Source organism: Scyliorhinus torazame, chromosome 10, assembly GCF_047496885.1.
Source record: "Scyliorhinus torazame isolate Kashiwa2021f chromosome 10, sScyTor2.1, whole genome shotgun sequence".
NCBI classification, from domain to species: Eukaryota; Metazoa; Chordata; class Chondrichthyes; order Carcharhiniformes; family Scyliorhinidae; genus Scyliorhinus; species Scyliorhinus torazame.
In genome coordinates, this window is record NC_092716.1 from 45142885 (window position 1) to 45161647 (window position 18763).

Genomic DNA, 18763 nt, shown 5'->3' on the forward strand with positions numbered 1-18763 from the left:
ACTACTTCTGAAAGTCAACGCAGACCTTCGGTGCCTGCAGGACCTGTGGGTCATACACCCTGTTCACCATGCGGAATGGGCTACACCTTCAGTGCCAGTGATGAAGCCCAATAAAACTGTCCGGCTCTGTGGTGACTTCAAACCCACCATGAACAGGGCTTCACGTCTGGACCAGTATGCAATGCCGTGGGTGAAGTATTTGTACGCCAAATTGGCTGGGGGATGCTCCTTCATGAAGCCGGCCATGAGCATGCTTACTTCCAGGTAGAGCGCGCCCCAGAGACCAGAAAGTTTGTAACCATCAATACGCATCGGGCCATCGAGCTTTCATCCACCCTGGCGATTATTAGGGGTCTTCAGAGAAGGACCAGATCGTGAACCTACAGGAAGTGCTCTGGTGTTTTTCCCATGTAGGTGGCAGGCTGAAGCACACTGAGTGTATCTTCCATGCTAGAGCAGTAACCTATCTCAGTTACAGGGTGGACAAGGATGGTCTGCACCCGGAGGGGGATAAGGTTCACATTATAAAGGGGGCCCCGATCCCCAAAGAATGCCACCGAACTCCAGCAGTTTTGGGGCCTGGTCAACTACTACGGAAAGCTCATTGCCAACTTGGCCACTCTGCTAGCTCTGCTCCATGTGCTGTTGAGGAAAGTCCAGGAGTGGTGCCGGGGTGCTTCTCAAGACGAGCTGTTTATTGCTGTTAAGATGCATCTGTCTTCATATCAGCTTCTTACGCATTATGATGCGGCGAGACTTCTAATTTTAACATGTGAAGCTTCCCCTTATGGCATCCGGGCGGTGCTGGGCCATGGCTAGGACGATGGCATGGAACACCCCATTCCTTTTGCTTCAAGGACCCTGGTGGATGCAGAGCGTTGTAACGGGCAGATACAGATGGAAGATTTGGCTGTAATTTCCGGAACAAAGAAGTTCCATCAATACGTTTTATGGGCGACTTTTTTTTATTATTACAGACCACAAACTGCTGCTCGGCCTTTTCAGGGAGGATAAAGGTGTCTCATCAATAGCACTAATAATCCTGAGGCTGAGGTTAATACTCTAGGGACACAGGTTCAAATACCACCTTGCGAGCTGGTGGAATTTAAATTCAATTAATAAAATCTGGAATTGAAAACAAGTCTTCACCACACTGGCTGCTCAAGAAGTTCAAGAAGAAGAACCAGAACCACCTCCTCACAATAACTAGGGCTGAGCAATAAGTGTCAGCTTTAGTAGCCTTGCACACATCCCAGAAATTCATAAAGGCAAATTAATTGTATTCCACCAGTGGGATCATTCACATTGTCATTAGGGAAAGCAATAGAGTTTACAGTGACCGCACCTCCAATACGTTCACTCTGTAGTTGTAAAAATTAATCTCATTCACTAATGCTCTTTAGGGAAGGAAATCTGCCGTCCTTACCTGGTCTGGCCTACATGTGACTCCAGACCCACAGCAATGTGGTTGACTCTTAACTGCCTTCTGAAATGGCTGGGCAAGGGCAATTAGGGATGGCCAGCAAAGAACAAAGAAAATAAATCATTCTATTCCTGGTCTTTGTTTGTAGAGTTTCCCATTATCCCAATATTGTGAAAACTGTGCACCAGATTGGAAGGAAGACAGGAAGATGAATACTTTTGCATTGAATGTTCTTACATATTTGGTTGCATGAACATATTTTATGGTATTCAATTTGAGGATCAATAGATGTTGAGGTTTATTCTAATGGATTATAGGACTGTGTCAGATCCTATTAGGCCCATTACTAATGGAACTAAAAGTTGTCAGTACATTTATTTCAGTTGCAGAACTGAGTTGCAGATACGGAGACCAATTTTAGCAAAATTGTTTTTAAAATTGGTTTCACCTTTTAATTCTGTAACTACAGAGTGAGCATATTGGAGGTCCTGTCGCTGTAAATTCTATTGTTTTCCCTAATGACAATGTGAAAAGTCCCGCTGGTAGCTGAAGTCTGTTTTTATTCATTTTTGGGTTGTGTGTGGGGCTATCAAAGCTGGCATTTAGTGTCCATCCCTAGTTACTGTGAGGAGGCAGTTGTACACTTTCTTCTTGAACTACTGCAGGCAGTGTGGTGGAGGCCACAATGCTGTTAGGTAGGGCATTCCTGGATTTTGACCCAATGATGATGAAAGAACTGCAGATATCAGGATGGTGTACAACTTAAAGGGAAACTAGAAAGTGATGACATTCCCATACACCCACTGCTGTTGTCCTAGCCAGTGAAGATCACAGATTTGGGACATGCAGCTAGAGAAGCTATAGCAAGTTGCTGTAGTACATCTTGTAGATAATAAACAGTGCAGTCGCAGTATCCAGTGGGTGGAGAGGGTAGATGTTAAGGCTGGTGGCAAGATGCTGACCAAGTGGTCTACTTTGTCCTGGGTGGCTTTGATCTGCAAACGTATTGTTACAATTGCAGGCATCCAGGCAAGTGGAAACTCCATCACACTCCTGACTTGTGTTGTATAGATCAGGGTGTTTCAAACTCAGGGTCACGGGCCACCCCTGAGGTCGTGACATTCCTGATGGCGGGAGAAGTGCCCAACGGCTACAACCGGCTTTTAGATCGAGAATGCCGACCGCGACTGCCAGCAGCAGCAGCATTTCGCCTTGCTCCATCTGATTGGCACCCAGATTATCCAATGGGTGGTCAGCTTTCCTAACGTCACATCCAATGTTTAATTGTTCCATTGACCAATAGGAGGAGGTGGGGACGGTACGTCCGGCGGCGGGACTGTTAGAGCTCAGGGACTGTGAAGGACATGGAGAGCGGCCGAGTGAAGTTTGTGTGAGGCGTGAGAATAACCGGTCACGATGCTGCAATCAGCACCAGTTCAATGGCTTCCACAAGTTACTTCAATGCCTAAACCATCAAAGGGGGGAGGAAGTTTGTGATAGCTACAGAAACAGGGATTGCAGCAATTTGTTTGCTCTTCAAACTGAGATCCAAGAAGAAGCGACCAGCAGCAATCACAGAAAAGAAATGATGTGTGGTTCTCCACTGGGGCAGGGCAAGTGGAATTTAAGCACCAGCATGTGAAATCTGTGTGAATGTTTGTAACCTCTGCAAACATATCACTATAATGGTGTATTATAAGTTATCAGTCTTCACAAATAAAACTCATGGGACACCATGTGCTGTTTTTAAAATCAGAGAATGCGCCTATATATCTCTCAGGCAGATCCGGCACTACACAGGCCTGGTGCTTAGAGGGGCAGGATGCCACCTCCTGATGTCAGCGCGCTGTCCCAGTACTGTCTCCTCCTGATGTCATTGCGCTGTCCCAGGACCAAATTTCTTTTTAAAACCAGAAGTGGCGGCAGAGAGCAGGTCATAAACCTTGCACATACACTGATGTCACGCGATCCGTGCAATGGCCGCAAAATCCTGAAGGGGAGATTCCTCCATTTTGTAGCTGCCAACAAGCAAGCAACAGGAGTGCGTGAAGAACTGAAGATGGATCAGTTTGTAATAAGGAAGAGAGGGCCAGAGACACAAACAGGCCTGATTCTCACAATTAAATCTGCTAGTGAGAGCTTCTCAGGAGAGTCCATGGCAGGACAAAGCCGTGCTGGTGTGAACTCCAAGCCTCTGATGAACAACCCATTAAGAAGAAGCAGAAATCAGGAAGAAAGCATTATATAGATGATTTCTTGAGGTATGGCTTTATTAATTTTGCCAATGCAAATCAGGATGCAAAACCCATAAGAACATAAGAACTAGGAGCAGGAGTAGGCCATCTGGCCCCTCGAGCCTGTTCCGCCATTCAATGAGATTATGGCTGATCTTTTGTGGACTCAGCTCCACTTTCCGGCCCGAGCACCATAACCCTTAATCCCTCTGTTCTTCAAAAAGCTATCTATCTTTATCTTAAAAACATTAAATGAAGGAGCCTCAACTGCTTCACTGGGCAAGGAATTCCATAGAGTTTCCTCCTAAGCTCAGTCCTATATCTACTTCCCCTTATTTTGAGGCTATTGTCATGTGAGAGTACCCTTTAAGAAATGGGTGTTTAAGAAATGTACCTTTAAGAAATGGAGCCCCTCATGTTACTGGAGTGATGTCAGGGTGTGGGTGGAGCTGAGCTCCACTTCTGCTTTTTTAGTTTCAGTTTGAGAAAGCTTGGGTGTGTCTGTGAGCTGCACTGCTGTTGATCTATGCCATCCAAAGACTATCTATGGATCATTTGGAGAACTCAGAATTGTAAAAAGGTCTCAGTATTGAAGATAAATCTAATGTGCTCCTGTTTGAAGGTTTATTTAGTCTTTTGGATGGTAAAAAGGACAGCATACAGGTTATTTAGTGTTGTATTCTTTGGGGGTTGTATTTGATTTACTGGTTGCTAAGATATTCACTGTTTGTTTTAAAAAGGTTAACTTGAGTTCATAGAATAAACATTGTTTTGTTTTAAAAAACCACTGGTCCATTTTCTGCTATACCATACCTGTAGAGTAAGCCGTGTGCTCCCCATACCACACTCTATTAAAAGTTGTGGGTCAGGTGAACTCCATGATACACTTTGGGGTTCTCTAAACCCTGGCCCATAACAATTGGGGGCTCAAGGGGGATAAAAGTTAATCTATTGGATTGGCTTAGTGAACTTAAAGACAGTGAGGGGTGAGCATATTGTTGTTACTTTTCAGGTGTGGCATTTTAGTTTAAGTGGGGTGTGTGTTGTGGACAATAGATCTTTCAGAGGCTCAGAAGTTTTTACGGGTGGAGACTGTCACAAGCAGTACCTTACGGACAGAGACTAAAAGCAGACTGTTAGATTTGGCAAAAACATTGCAGTTAACATTACCTGACAAAATGCAAAAATATGAGGTAATTATGGCAGTGGTTAAGCATTTAAAGTTGCCTGAGATACAGTTTGACTCATTGGAAATGGCAAAAATTCAGTTGCAAATTAAACAAATGGAACTTAAGAAAGAATTATAGCAGCTTGAATATGAAAGAGATAGAGAGGGGGAAAAGAGAGAGAGAAGAAAGGAGAAAAGAAAGAATAGCGCTAGCAGAACAAAAAGAAAGAGAAAGGGAGATACAGATCAGGGAAAAAGATAAAGAGAGAGAGTTTGAACTTCAGAAAATGGCCATGAAAGATGACAGTCAGTTAAAATTGGCAGACGTAAAGGGAAACGTACAGTTGGATGATAGTGATGAGGAGAGTGAGAAAGAGCATCAAAGTCGAAGGCTTGGTGGGAATCTATTTAAATATGTCCAAGCATTGCCAAGGTTTGACGAGAAGGAGGTGGTAGCCTTTTTCATTTCATTTAAGAAGGTAGCTAAACAAATGAAATGGCCACAGGACATGCGGATGGTACTGATTCAAACAAAGCTGGAAGGTAGAGCAAGTGAAGTGTTTGCATCATTACCGGAGGAGGTATATGGGACGTATGAGGAGGTGAAAAAAATCCATCTTAGGTGCATATGAACTTGTGCCTGAAGCCTACAGGCAAAGGTTTAGAAGTTTAAGGAAAGAATTTGGTCAAACATACATGGAGTTTGAAAGGCTCAAACAGAGTAATTTTGATAGGTGGGTAAGGGCTTTGAAAATAGATCAAAAGTATGAAGTTCTCAGAGAAATTATACTCTTGGAGGAGTTTAAAAATTCAATTCCTGATGTAGTGAAAACTCATGTGGAAGAGCAGAGGGTTAAAACTGCGAGATTAGCAGCGGAAATGGCAGATGATTATGAATTAGTTCATAAATCAAAGCTTGGTTTCCGACATCAGTTTCAGCCTGTGAGGGATAGAAACTGGGCACATGAGAAATACTCAAGTGGTAAAGGTAAAGGTGATCTGATGGGAGAGAATAAGGAGAGTGTACCTCAGATTTAAAAATAAATCCAGGAGGGTGGAAAAGAAATGAAAAGTTTCAAATGTTTTCAATGTAATAAACTTGGCCATGTAAAGTCACAGTGTTGGTGGTTGAAGAAAAGCACTGGGAAGGCTGATGTGGTAAAACAGGATAAGACAGTGGGGTTTGTTAAAATGGTAAAGGAAAGCCCAAGGGAAGCGAAGGAGGTGCAAAAGATTGTACAGACTGTTCATGGGGTGATTGATTAGAAGATGCCAGATGTCTTTAAAGAATTTACTTGTGTGGGTAAAGTTTACTCAAGTGTATCAGGAGGAGCAGGTAAAGAAGTCACAATTTTAAGAGATACGGGAGCTAGTCAATCTTTAATGGTAAGAGATGAGGAGTTATATAGGTTGGGAAGAATGTTGCCAGAAAAGGTGGTAATATGTGGAATTCAGGGTCAGAGGAGTAGTGTTCCATTATATAAGGTGAGGTTGGAAAATCCAGTGAAGAGTGGTGAAGTGGTAGTAGGAGTAATAGAGAAACTATCTTGTCCAGGAATACAGTTTATCTTGGGTAATTATATAGCTGGATCGCAGGTGGGAGTGATGCCTACTGTGGTTGATAAGCCAGTGAAAAATCAGACAACTGAAGTGTTGAAGGACGAATATCCTGGGATTTTTCCGGATTGTGTAGTAACAAGGTCACAAAGTCACATGTTAAGACAAGAGGAGAAATCAAAGAGTGAAGATGAAGTTGAAGTGCAATTATCAGAAACGATTTTTGATCAGATGGTTGAAAAAGAACAAGAACAGGTGAAGGATGAGGTGGATATTTTTAGTTCAGGAAAATTGGCGGAGTTCTATATCAAAAAGATATAGAAATAAAATGGATGTATCAGAAAACGTATACGGAAGAGGAATCTGAATGTATACCAGAGTGTTATTACCGTAAAAGTAAAGTCTTGATGAGAAAATGGAGACCTTTACATATGCAGGCGGATGAAAAGTGGGCAGAAGTTCATCAAGTAGTATTGCCGGTAGGGTATAGAAAGGAGGTGTTGAGCGTTGCACATGAGGTACCAATGGGAGGTCATTTGGGGGTAAGGAAAACTCAAGCTAAAATCCAGGAACATTTTTATTGGCCTGGACGAGATAAAGATGTAGTTACATTTTGTCAATCATGTCACACATGTCAAGTGATAGGGCAACCTCAAGCAGTGATAAAACCAGCGCCTTTAATACCCATTCCAGCATTTGAGGAACTTTTTACAAGGGTCCTAATTGATTGTGTAGGACCTCTTCCGAAAACAAAAAGTGGGAATCAATATCTTTTGACTATAATGGATGTGTCTACTGGGTTTCCAGAGGCCATTCCAGTACATAATATTACAGCTAAAAAGATTGTGGAGGAGTTACTTAAATTCTTTACTAGATATGGACAACCCACAGAAATACAATCGGATCAAGGATCAAATTTTACCTCAAAGTTATTAAAAGAAGTTATGGATAGCTTAGGAATAAAACAATTTAAATCAACTGCGTACCATCCAGAATCGCAGGGAGCGTTAGAAAGGTGGCATCAGACATTAAAAACAATGTTGAGGGCGTATTGTCAAGATTATCCAGAGGATTGGGATAAAGGACTGTTTGCAATTAGGGATGCTCCTAATGAGTCCTAAAGGAAATTAAGTAAGGTGCATTATGTGGGAAAAACACCAGATAGAAGGAAGACTCACCTCGTGTGTCATGTGAATATGCTTAAAAGGTACTTTGAAAGGGAAAGAGAGAAAAAGGAGGAGGTTTTAATGATTCTAACTCAAAGTGACAAACCAAATCCAGATGACTGTGAATTTGACATACCTCAAACTAAATTGGAAAATGAGATGTTCTTAAAAATTGGGATAAATTGTTGAGTCATCTTCCAGAGGAAAAACGAACTGACCTGAAAGAGTTATTGATATCACATGGGCAAGTTTGTGGAGATAAATTGGGAAGTACTAAAATGGCTATACATGATGTAGATGTGGGAAATGCTGTTCCAATCAAACAACACCCATATAGACTTAACCCTTTAAAATTGGCACAGGTTAACAAAGAGATTGAGAGTATGCTTAAAAATGGCATAATTGAAGTGGGTTGCAGCCAATGGAGTTCACCCATCGTGATGGTGCCGAAACCAGAAGGTACCCAACGGTTGTGTGTGGACTATCGAAAGTGCAGTTACAAGAACGGACTCTTATCCTATCCCAAGTTTGGAGGATTGCATTGAGAAAGTGGGACAATCAGTTTTTATTTCCAAATTGGATTTACTTAAAGGTTACTGGCAGGTACCTTTATCCGAAAGGGCGAAGGAGGTTTCAGCTTTTGTGACTCCAGATGGTATATACCAATTCAAAGTTATGCCATTTGGCATGAACAACGCCCCAGCCACATTTCAACGATTACCTAACAAGGTTGTTTCAGGATTACCCAATTGTGCGATCTGGTAATTTTCAGCCAGACATGGACAGAGCATTTGAAACATCTGATAGAGTTATTCAATCGACTTTAGGAGGTGGGTTTGGTGATAAACCTAGCCAAACGTGAATTTGGAAAAGCCCGAATCACTTTCCTTGAGGAGTTTCCGATACCCTCAAGACGAAGGGAAATGATGCGGCTTCTTGGCATGAGTGGATTTGATTGAAAATTTGTGTAAAAGTTTTGTAACGTGATTGCTCCACTGATGGACTTGCTGAAGAAACGTCGACAATTTCAATGGACAGCGGAGTTTCAACAGGCATTTGACTGCCTGAAATCTGTGATCACCTGTGCTCCTGTGTTGGAGAAATGCAAGGGATTCTGGGATCAGATTGAACTAAAGTGGGCAGCACGGTAGCATTGTGGATAGCACAATTGCTTCACAGCTCCAGGGTCCCAGGTTCGATTCTGGCTTGGGTCACTGTCTGTGCAGAGTCTGCACATCCTCCCTGTGTGTGCGTGGGTTTCCTCCGGGTGCTCCGGTTTCCTCCCACAGTCCAAAGATGTGCAGGCTAGGTGGATTGGCCATGATAAATTGCCCTTACTGTCCAAAATTGCCCTTAGTGTTGGGTGGGGTTACTGGGTTAAGGGGATTGGGTGGAGGTGTTGACCTTGGGTAGTGTGCTCTCTCTAAGAGCCGGTGCAGACTCGATGGGCCAAATGGCCTCCTTCTGCACTGTAAATTCTATGATAATCTATGATAAAGTATCTGACTTTAAAAAGAAATGCTGAGGCATAGAGGAATGGATGGATCGTGCAGACGCTTTCTTGTTCAAAGAGACTGTCAATCGAGAAGGATTTCAGTTGGAGGAAGAACGGAAAAATGGAGTATATTATTATATATGTTTGCGTGTGTTGTTTTTTGAAATGAACAAGTATGTTTACTGGGTGCAGTTCTTAAAGGATAGTGCAAAGGTGAAAAATGAAACCATCTTGAAGTTGATGGTTTATTTTTTTTCTTGGGTGGGAGGTGTCATGTGAGAGTACCCTTTAAGAAATGGGTGTTTAAGAAATGTACCTTTAAGAAATGGAGCTGCTCATGTTACTGGAGTAATTTCAGAGTGTGGGTGGTGCTGAGCTCCACTTCTGCTTTTTTAGTTTCAGTTTGAGAAAGCTTGGATGTGTCTGTGAGCTGCACTGCTGTTGATCTATGCCATCCAAAGACTATCTATGGATTATTTGGAGAACTCAGAATTGTAAAATGGTCTCAGTATTGAAGATAAATCTAATGTGCTCCTGTTTGAAGGTTTGTTAAGTCTTTTGGATGGTAAAAAGGACAGCATACAGGTTATTTAGCGTTGTATTCTTTGGGGGGTGTATTTGATTTACTGGTTGCTAAGATATTCACTGTTTGTTTTAAAAAGGTTAACTTGAGTTCATAGAATAATCATTGTTTTGTTTTAAAATACCATTGGTCCATTTTCTGCTATACCATACCTGTAGAATAAGCCATGTGCTCCCCATACCACAATCTATTAAAAGTTGTGGGTCAGGTGAACTCCATGATACACTTTGCGATTCTCTAAAGCCTGGCCCATAACACTATGCCCCCTGTTCTGTTTTCGCCTGCCAGTGGAAACAACCTGCCCGCATCTATCCTATCTATTCCCTTCATAATTTTATATGTTTCTATAAGATCCCCCTGCATCCTTCCAAATTCCAACAAGTACAGTACCAGTCTACTCATCCTCTCCTCGTAATCCAACCCCTTCAGCTCTGGGATTAACCTAGTGAATCTCCTCTGCACACCCCCAGCGCCAGTACGTCCTTTCTCAGGTAAGGAGACCAAAACTGAACACACTACTCCAGGTGTGGCCTCACTAACACCTTATACAATTGCAGCATAACCTCCCTAGTCTTAAACTCCACCCCTCTAGCAATGAAGGACAAAACTCCATTTGCCTTCTGCCATTCCATCTGCCAGACCCGAGCCCATTCACTTAACCTATCCAAATCCCTCTGCAGGCTTCCAGTATCCTCTGCACTTTTTGCTTTACCACTCATCTTAGTGTCATCTGCAAACGTGGACACATTGCACTTGGTCCCCAACTCCAAATCATCTATGTAAATTGTGAACAATTGTGGGCCCAACACTGATACCTGAGGGACACCACTAGCTACTGATTGCCAACCAGAGAAACACCCATTAATCCCCACTCTTTGCTTTCTATTAATTAACTATCCATGCGACTACTTTACCCTTAATGCCATGCCTCTTCATCTTATGCAGCAACCTTTTGTGTGGCACCTTGTCAAAAGCTTTCTGGAAATCCAGACACACCACATTCTTTGGGTCCCCGGTATCTACCGCACTGGTAATGTCCTCAAAAAATTCCACTGAATTAGTTAGGCACGACCTGCCCTTTATGAACCCATGCTGTGTCTGCCCAATATGTCAATTTCCATCCAGATGCCTCGCTATTTCTTCCTTGATGATAGATTCCAGCATCTTCCCTACTACCGAAGTTAAGCCAACTGGCCTATAATTACCCGCTTTCTGCCTACCTCCTTTTTTAAACTGTGGTATCACATTTGCTAATTTCCAATCCGCCGGGACCACCCCAGAGTCTAGTGAATTTTGGTAAATTATCACTAGTGCATTTGCAATTTCCCTAGCCATCTCTTGTAACACTCTGGGATGCATTCCATCAGGGCCAGGAGACTTGTCTACCTTTACACCCATTAGCTTGCCCATCACTATCTCCTTAGTGATAACAATCATCGCAAGGTCCTCACCTGTCATAGCCTAATTTCCATCAATCACTGGCATGTTATTTGTGTCTTCCACTGTGAAGACCGACCTGTCATAAAAAGACCGACCTGTCATAATATACACCAGTATATCATGGTGCAGATACACACACACTGATGGACACACAGCGGGACCAATCAACACACACAACACCGCAGCCAATCACCAGTTAGAGCACACGCACTATAAAGACAGGGGGCATCAGAGTTCCCGCTCATTCTAGCTGCAGCCTCCTAGTAGGACAGAGCTCACAGCCTGCAGCACAGATCTTCACCATGTGCTGAGTGCATCGACTGGTTGGGACAAGGCATAGGTCTTTAGTTCAATCTAATATCGTGTTAACCCACAGTGAAAGTATGTTCAACAGTTTCTGATTTAACAAAAGTGTTGCACTATTTTAAGTGTTGGTGACCTGTATGTGTTCCACGGATCCAGAGCACCCAACACATCACGACCCAAAAAACCTGTTCAGTTCCTCAGCTATTTCCTCATCTCCCATTATTAAATCTCCCTTCTCACCCTCTAAAGGACCAATATTTACCTTCACCACTCTTTTTTGTTTTATATATTTGTAGAAATGTTTACTATCTGTTTTTATATTCTGAGCAAGTTTACTCTCATAATCTAGCTTACTCTCCTTTATAGCTTTTTTAGTAGCTGTTGCCCCGTAAAGATTTCCCAGTCCTCTAGTCTCCCACTAATCTTTGCCACTTTGTATGCATTTTCCTTCAATTTGATACTCTCCCTTATTTCCTTCGATATCCACGATCGATTTTCCCTCTTTCTACCGTCCTTCCTTTTTGTTGGTATAAACCTTTGCTGAGCACTGTGAAAAATCGCTTGGAAGGTTCTCCACTGTTTCACCATAAATTCTTTGTTCCCAGTCTACCTCTCTCATCCCATTGTAATCTCCTTTGTTTAAGCACAAAACACTAGTGTTTGATTTTACCTTCTCACCCTCCATCTTATTTTAAATTCCATCATATTGTGATCGCTCCCTCCGAGAGGATCCCTAACTATGAGATCATTAATCAATCCTGTCTCATTACACAGGGCCAGATCTAGGACCGCTTGTTCCCTCGTAGGTTCCATCACATACTGTTCTAGGAAACTATCGTGGATACATTCTATAAACTCCTCCTCAAGGCTACCTTGACCGACCTGGTTAAACCAATCGACATGTCTGTTATATGCACGGTCTTATGGCAAATGAAAGATTAAACCCCTCAAAACATCAAAGGCATTTGAAGACTAAGCATGGTGAGTTCAAGGACAAACCTCTTGATTTTTTTCAAAAGATGTATTGAGAACTTAAATCATCAGCTGAAGTGAGAGCATGAGGACCAAGCAGGCTCCCCTGTCGCATTAAAGATAAGTGAAAATGGTGGGTTGCAAAATTCAGGCAGTGTGGGTCGCTAAGCTCGGCCGGTGTGGGCCGGTTGGTAAAAATGTCCCGGGCAAAAATGTTTGAAAAATACTGGTATAGGTAATGGCAAGGTGTTGAAATGTTAGATGAGCTATTGCTGCACAATGCCCAGCTTTTCACCTGCTCTATCAGCCACAACATTTGCATGGTTGCATAATCCATGGCGATGTCTGAACATTGATGGTGGGGAACTACAAAGATGCAGAAGTGGACTTACAATGAAACACATTGTGCCTAGGAACAGGGTCCCAAACAATGGGGGGATGGGGGTGGGGACGTGGCTGGTGGCTTAGGGTAAACCGATCAGAGCCTGATAACGCTGAATTTGCTGATAGGCTCTATGAGCAGGCAATGCAAAGCACCATCCGGTTCTGATTAGTTAAGTCCCCTTAGAGTGAGAAAACACTGTCCAAGGTCATTGAGAGCTGATGATGATTGGACCGAGAGGGCAGTAACGAGGATCTCTGAAAAATCTTTTTAAAGAAAGCAGCAACCAGGTTTCAGACCCAGGACTGAGGAGGTCAGATACTCAGGTAGGCTGTCTGAATGAGGTCGTTGAGCTTGCCTCGGGAGTGTGAGCCTACAAGGACCAAGTGAGGAGGAAGGCGCTGGCCGGCTGTCGTAAAGGGGAGCCATGGGGTGACTCTTGACCTTCAGGACAGGGCTGAGGAGGTCAGATAACCAGGCAGGTAGCCAGTACGCCAGCACAACTCCCAAGGTCATCGTCGAGCCGAGATCGAGGTGAGGTTCGAGGGCCGAGGAGAAGTCGGCGGCCGTGAAGGGGAACAGCGCAGCGGAGCGACTCAACCAGGCCAGCAAGGCTGAGGAGAGCTGGGCAATGAGCCGAGGGTGAGGCAAGGAGGCCAGATAGTCAGGCAGGCAGCCAGTGAGCCAGCGCAACTCTCAAAGTCATCGTTGAGCAGAGGTTGAGATGAGGTGTGAGGACTGAGGAGGAGGAGCCATCAATCGTCGAGGAGAACAGCAAGGCAGCCGAGACCAGGGGCTGAGGTGGGTTGGGCAAATGAGGGTGAGGTGAGGCCAGATAGCTAGGCCGGCAGCCTGAGCCAGCAGCGAGGTGAGCCAATGTCGTCATAATCGAGGGGAGCAGCAGCAGAGGTGACGACCTCTCCTGACCAAGGCTGAGCAGGACTGGGCAACCAAGGGCAAGGCCATGCCATGGACAGGCAGCCTGAGCCAGGCCACTGAGGCAAAGCCATTGAGGTGAGCAGGGGCAATTTCAATCCCAGGGCTGCGGGAAGCAAAATAAGCCTGCTCTTTCAGAAAAAGCAGTGTTAAAATCATAAAGATCAGTCAATATAGCAATGGAAGGCGAGGCAAGAGGACAGAACTAGGCAAAAAGACCATTGGCTATTTTCCTTTCGAAAGTTTGAAGTGTGGAGCAGCGCACAAGCTGCACATTCATGCTCATCCACCAAAAGTATGGATGAATTATCTGATGACTTTGATATGCCGAATTCCAGAGATACCACATCAGCTGAAAAAGTTGAACAAGAACAAGATTCTGAAATGAAATGAAAATCGCTTATTGTCACAAGTAGATTTCAAATGAAGTTACTGTGAAAAGCCCCTAGTCGCCACATTCCACCACCTGTTCGGGGAGGCTGGTACGGGAATTGAACCGTGCTGCTGGCCTGCCTTGGTCTGCTTTAAAAGCCAGCGATTTAGCCCAGTGTGCTAAACCAGCCCCTGGAATAGGAATGGAACCTACAAGATATTGTTGATTCTTCTGCTGAAGTGAGAGAAGAAACCTACCCTGAAGTCATTGCCTTATGGCTAAAACCTGGTCCACTGGATGTGATGGAATATTTCATACCAAATAAACCAGAAAACAGGTAATATGGAAAATTTGGGAAAAGAGTTTGAGGTTGGAGGCCAAATGCAGGTTAGGAGTCTTCTTAAGTCCAATTTTCTGAGGATGAAGAGGGTAGCACGGTGGCACAATGGTTTGATCCCGACCTCAGTGATTGTCTGTGTGGAGTTTGCACTTTCTCCCTGTGTCTGCGTGGGTGTCCTTCGGGTGCTCCGGTTTGGAAGAGATCTTGCTGATCATGAAACTTCCGAAGCTCATACTAAGGCTGTGTGCGCTCATTCAAAGATGTAAATTATCTGGAAGAATAGATTCTGCATTATTGGCTCAGTTTGAAAAGGAGTGTTCTTATTGGAGGAAGATATTGTTGAGATGTGTTGTTGCTACAGTCAAACTGCAGTCTTCCTTGGGACAATCTCTAAGAGGACACGATGAGTCATCAGTGTCAAGTCGAAGAAGTAATTTTTTTAGCCTGCCTTGAATATCTCAGTGAATTTGATGAGCTTCTCAAAAAGCATTTGAAAAGCTATGAGTATTATGGCTCAGGGAAGACCATTTTTTTCACGCACGGAAGCTACAATGACTTCATCACCATAATGGCAGAGCGGCTCAGAAACCAATTCACTAATGAAGTCAAAGATGCCAAATGCTATTCAACAATAGTTGATTCAACACCAGGTGTAAGTCGTGAAGACCAATTAACATTAATTTTAAGATATTTGGCCAGCGATGATGAAGATGAAGGGCAGCACGGTAGCATTGTGGATAGCACAATTGCTTCACAGCTCCAGGGTCCCAGGTTCGATTCCGGCTTGGGTCACTGTCTGTGCGGAGTCTGCACATCCTCCCCGTGTGTGCGTGGGTTTCCTCCGGGTGCTCCGGTTTCCTCCCACAGTCCAAAGATGTGCAGGTTAGGTGGATTGGCCATGATAAATTGTCCTTAGTGTCCAAAATTGCCCTTAGTGTTGGGTGGGGTTACTGGGTTATGGGGATAAAGTGGAGGTGTTGACCTTGGGTAGGGTGCTCTTTCCAAGAGCCGGTGCAGACTCAATGGGCCGAATGGCCTCCTTCTGCACTGTAAATTTTATGATAAGATGTAGAACAATTTCTCTATTTTGTCCAGCTACAGTCTCACACTTCTGAGTGTCTGGAGACAACTATTTTGGAAATGATTGCGTATTTATGCTTAGACATCAAAAATTGTCATGGGCAAAGCTTCATTAATGCATCAAATATGGCAGGAAAATATTCATGCCTACAAGGAAGACTGAACAATGCAAACCCCTGTGCATTATTCATCCCATGTTCCAGTCACTCCTTAAATTTAATCTGCAGGCTGCAGCTGAATCCTGTGAGGCAGCTGTACATTTCTTTGACTTTGTTCAAAACTTGTAAGCCTTTTATTCGGTTTCTATGCATCATAGAATATGTTGCAAGCACGCTTGGAGCACGCACAGAGAAAACAGATGATGGTCAAAAGTATTTGTGACACCAGGTGGTCCTCTTGTGCAGGTGCTGTTTTGGCTTTGAAACAACTGAACTTTGCTGATATAAAGGAAACTTTATCCGGCATAGCCATATCATATTCCGAGAAACCACGTGTGAAACCTGAAGCAAAATCCACAGCAAAGTTTGAAAAGTGTGATATTGCAGTTTTTACTGTTTTTGGAACCATTTACTTCAAAGAACTAATGCCATTAGCAAATCGTTGCAAAGTGTTGATACAATTTTATTGAATGCTGCACAGCAGTTAAATGTTTTGTAGTGAAAGTTTGAAATGATTATTGCTCAGTAGAAGCAGAGGCACTAACATTAACAAAATATTCAGATCCATCTGATGACGAGGAGCATATAAGATGCAGAACATTATCTTTCAAAGAAACTTGGGACAATGTAGTAATTTTAAAAGGGAATAAGATCATTTTGTTGAAACTGTCAATGTTATTTGTGACACAATAATGGTGCAATTGCAGAGGAGAAGTGAATTTCTGAAGAAAGCCATTGATTTATTTTGTGTGCTTTTCGACAGATGTTTGGATGAGATTGCTTAAAAAAAACCTCTGCAATAAGAAATTAAGTTAATTCTACCAGGAGGACAGAGACACAAATCTTTTTGCAGATGAAGTGAAACAATTCATCGATAATGATGAGTTCTGAGTTCTGTGCTTCAAGATCCCCAGCTGATATGTATAGACTTGTACATGATGATTTGCAGGCAACCTTTCCAAATGTGGAAACTATGTAAAAAATATCTTTCACAATACCTGTCACAAATTCTTTCTCTGCAGTGGAAAAAGTGAAAAATTATTGGCAAAGTACAATGATTCAGGAACATTTGGCAAGTTCAACAATATTAACAATTGAAATTGCGACTTTACAAGATTTTACCGATGATGACGTAATTGGTGATTTTGTGAAGAAAAAAAGCTATCTAACTTGCCATACCTACAGAGGATGTAGCAAGAAAATCTTTAAAACATGTCCCTCTTTCATACTCTATTGTTTAAGTTCAGTTTTCGAAAAGGGACTGCCATCTGATATAATGGCTGTTGGTCATTATGCAGATATTTCGAACGGCCTTCCCCCAGTGGCCTTCAGAAAGTCTCTTGTAGGACAAAGAATGGAATCCTGCCAGACAAAGCCATGCCACTGATATTGGACGTGGACTCTCTGGACTCCATTTGTTTAAATATTTGCTCCTGCACTGGACTTTTTCTGGCTCATTCTGTCCTGCACTGACCTCTGCTGTAGTTATGTCATCGCCTGATCTTTCCATCTGAAATTTCCTCAATATTTCTTTTCCCTTTCATCTCTTTGCCATCACTTCCCTGCAAAGATAAACACTAAGACTAAATTCAGAACATCAAACAACTCAATCAAACAACCATTCTGGCAGCCTCATGCAACAGGATTGATGCTGTGATCATTACAATAGAATTGGCAGAGAATGTATTTTCAGCAACCCTTCCACTGAAATTTCCTCGATATTTCTTTGCCCTTTCATCTCTTTGCTATCCTCCCAGGTATGTATGCATTAGGGATTTAATTAGCACCGTGTTTATGAAGAGATGATTCAATTAACTACACGATAGGAGAAACAAACACATTCAAGACACCTGATGATGTTCAATCAACATGTACCAGAGAATCTAAATTAAGATAATCATCATTTCCCTTGGTGGGAAGTCATGGTAATATTAAAACACAGCTACAATTATCATACTCTATCAAAAGTCATTTATTGGGATATTATTGCAGTTGGTTCCATGTGAACATTGCTGCTGATTTTGACCTTAGGCAACATATCAGTTTCAAATTGGACATAATTTAAACATGATGCTTATTGGCCAGTTCCATGTCTGTTCGTCTCAAGACACACAGATCACAATATTGACCATCTTTACCATCATTCTGAGAACAAGTAGGCTTGGATTTCAATTCAGTAATTACAGGCATATTTTTACAAGTTAAAAAGCACTAAAGCAGTTAAGCAGTGATCAACTTGTTGTATTTTTATGGCAGCATTCCGTGGGGTGAGGGTGGGTGGGGTCGAGAGGGTGGTGGCATCATTGGGGGGCAGGGCATGATGTCATTGGGGTGGGGTGCTTATGTCACTGGGTGAGGGACATTGCACCATTGGGGCATGATGTCACTGGACCCCAGAAAAGAAGATGAGCACAGGGCATCGCAAAGTGTTCAACATATCTGTTGAAAGGAGTTAAACATTATGCCACCATGAGAGAACCAGCTCAATTCAAATGGAAGGAAGATGGGTCCAGGCCTGGGGAGGGGCAGTCCCTGTAAAACCTTGAGAACTGGAGTGCGTGGAACAGGAAGAAGGGCAGGAAGGAAGAAACCACATAGAAACAATTGCTGTCAGAAGAGGGAGAAAAGGAAGACATCACTGCATAGTGGAAAAACAGCCACACATAGGAAATGCAGGCAGCAATTTTTCTGCTTTAACTTTACTCGGGTACAACATGAGAGGTGGTCTTTTCTTCATCGAGGAGTCTTTTACAGAACAATGTTACCTGCTACAAACTTCCCCTATGGCGTGGACAATGCTGCCTGTGGTTGTCCCCAATTTTGACATGCCCTCCTTTCAGGCTGCAACAAGAGCCACATCCCACAGCTTGTAGTACATAGACATACCGAAGCCTCTCTATGTCAGGAGAAATGCTTACATCTCTTTGAGAAGGGGGAAGGGAAAAGAAGAAAAATAGCCACCTAAGCACCCCCCCCCCGCCAGAGCTCTTCAGTGCTATGCTCATGAGGGGCACTCTCCTATTCCCCATCGCCAACAGTTTTTAGTCCTTCTCACTTCCCTTACAACTACCATCTGATTGCCCTCCTTCATTCCAGACCGACAGATCTTGCCATCACTTCCCTGCAAAGATAAATACTAAAACTAAATTC